This window comes from Harpia harpyja, unplaced genomic scaffold, assembly GCF_026419915.1.
Source record: "Harpia harpyja isolate bHarHar1 unplaced genomic scaffold, bHarHar1 primary haplotype scaffold_46, whole genome shotgun sequence".
Classification (NCBI taxonomy): Eukaryota; Metazoa; Chordata; class Aves; order Accipitriformes; family Accipitridae; genus Harpia; species Harpia harpyja.
This window is the reverse complement of record NW_026293385.1, coordinates 1085761-1088854: the sequence shown is the minus strand read 5'-3', so window position 1 is coordinate 1088854 and position 3094 is coordinate 1085761.

The following is a 3094-nucleotide window of genomic DNA, read 5'->3' as shown; positions in this document are numbered from 1 at the left end:
ATAGGCTGTGTCTTGATGTTTCAACTAGTCTTTTTCCCACTATCTAGTACAGCGAAAAGTCCCCAACCTCAAGGTTAATGAATAAAACACATCTCGAAAAACCATTAGTAGGTTCAAAAAACCATTAGTAGGTTCGAGTTCTGAAGGTTTTACCCATCTCTCCCGTGGAGAAGAATGTGGATTAAATGCTTAACTATCTGCTTGTTGCAGACCACTGTAAGTCACCAGAGTTGGCTATATAATTTTGTATGAGAGAAAGGGCTGTGGACAAACTAAACGCATTCAATATCTAACACTGTAATCACCTGCACAGTTAGCCACTCTTCTCATACTCGTCCTTCCGCATGTAAAGAAGATTTAACTCGATATGTAAAAAAGGGGGGAAAGCTTCCTGGCTTTTTTTTCCCCTTTATACGAGAAGAGCGCTTTCGTATTCAATTCATATTAAATATTAAATAGAACTGGTAACAAAGTTACTTGGTTATCTCCTCTTTCTGCTTTCAGAAGATCAGATGTAATGTTTTGAATCAACAAATAAGGGAGTAACACTAACATTCATCAAAATAAGTGTTTCCACAGCAGGGAATAACAGCTGCATCAGTCATTATATCCTCACGAATCAGACATAACAACTTGTCTGGAACAGGATCATCATCTGAGGAGGACAAGTACGGCTCCTCTGGTAAAAAGGGAGGCTTTTCCTTCTTTCCTCTAGCATAAGCTTCCCTGGAGCTTTAACAAGTTAAAGATGGGTAAAGGAAAACTTTTCCAAGCTTTGGATTTTATCAAAGGAAGATAGGAGATGGAATTCTTCTCACTCCACATTAGCCTTCTAAAACATAGGCACTTAGTTTAAACTACTTTTCTATAGCCACAACACTGTAAGAGGGAGGGAGGAACAACTTTCTTTCTGCAGAACTCTCCCATTCATTGGATCAACTAAGAAGTAAGCTCAGACTAGGAAAATATTTCTTTGACAGCTAGAAATGAATCCCACCTCTCCTTTGCCAGAGGATAAATGTAAATTGCAGGCTCAGGATAAAGGTAGTCTCTGAGTAATTACATTTAATAAAAGGAAGAAGTCTATGTTACAGCTTCTACAAAAGGAGATCCATGATGGAAAACCAGAAGTGCTATCAAGCGCATTTTAAAACAGCCACTCTTGTCAGCACGCGGTAGTATTTTCTCAGTTTCTAGCAACATGAAAACTTCAGTCTGTTTCACACATGGGATTTAATAAAAGTCACAGGGGGAGGAAATCTCAGTCCAACAGCTACCTGCTAAATTTGGCAAGAAGCCTTTGAAACAGAAAACAGAAGCAAAAAGAGCTTTCAAGGAGAACAACTCCACTGTAAACACTACTGAAAAGTTTTGCGGAAATACAGATTCTTAGCATACCACAAGTTTAGCCAACTTCCAGGGGCATGAGCAGTAGGACCACCCTCTTTCAATATTAGAAAGTATCACGGATTTTCAGGTTAAGATACAATGACAGTGCTTCCTCCCCCATAATGACAGATGCTGACCAACTTGGTTGCATTGCCACTCAGACATTTATGCGTGGCTTCTCTCATTCACTTTTTGGTCAGTCCACTTAGTTCCATACTTATGTATTAATAGTTGGTATTCCATATTTTCCAGAGCTTGTCAGCATAGCACCCTTTGTATTGGCATCTTTCACCTCTATCATGAAACTCCTTGGAATTCCTGTGCTCTTTTGAATTCTGGGAACAGACTCAAAATTTTTGTCCTGTTCAAGAAAAGAGAGGCAGACGTACCTCAAGACCCACACTTCAAATGACATTTCCCTGATTATTTTAAGCAGCAAAAGCCTTTAATCCTCTCCTTTTACCTAGTGTAAGGGTTGCTCAACTGAAATACTTATTTTCCTACATGAATATAGCCAGGATGTTCCAAAAGCTTGAGCAGAGTTTTTAAGTCGAGTGACATTCTTTGCCTTAACTTCAGGTTCCTTAAGGCTGTCATATGCCTTAGCTCACCCTCCACTCAGAGAAGAGACACAAACCCACTGCTCCTCCTCCAAAGCGCATTTCAGAGTGAGAGCTTAAGCCGGTGCTCTGAATCAGTCACTGGAGAAACCTACATTCACCGTCTATAAATGAAGGTTGAATTCATACCTCACATGTATACCTTCAGTGACTAACGTTAAATGGCATGAATACTCAACCAGGGACTTAGTGTAATTAAAACATGCAAACATTCAATAGATGGGGTCAAGAGAAATGCCTTTGTTTTATACAAAATAATAAAAACTGTGAACTGTCAATAAAAAGAGTGGCAAACAGAAAAATTTCCAGTAATACTGAAGTATATAAAAATATGCATGAAAGTTCACAGAGAAAGATCTATGGACGTATTTAATGTCTACGACCTAGAAAGAAAATTTCACCTTTGTAATTCCAGCTTTCCCTTGACTTTTGAAGGGCTTTGCAACATTGCCATATAACTCTGCATTTCACCCCAAGAGAAACAATTCTTAATATGAGTATTCATGTATTTGTTACATAACTGCCAAGGTAAAACAATTAAAAACTAGAGTAACACCAGAATTCCCCCACAATCATACCCCATTTGTTGGGCAGTTCTTCATGTAGTGGCCAGGTCTTCCACAAAGAAAGCAAGTATATGATGGCGGAGGTGGGCCCAAGGGTTTCTTCATGTAACTAAGAGCTTTGGGGGAAAAAAAGAAAAAGGTAGGCATGTGTCTCTCTTGTTAAAACACACATCTCTGCAATTTTCCCATAATCTTCAAAGAACAGCTTTCACATAATCAACACTTACTTGATTGGATCGTATTCACGGCAGGACTGTACCATCAAAGCTTTTATTTCATCTTCTTCGGAAGCATTGGCTTCAGTCAGATTGGCAGTCTGTTTAACAGGTAATTATTTGACATGCGCATTAGAAACACATTTAAGCCCACACAGCCAAAGACAACACCACTCACTCGATCCTGTAAAGAGCAGCACAACGCTAGCTGAGGTTGCATGAAAACAGTGGCTTACGTAAAATATAGCTGTACCGAAGACGCTTTGGGGAGTCCTTGTGCCACCGGAACAGTAAAAAAAACAGC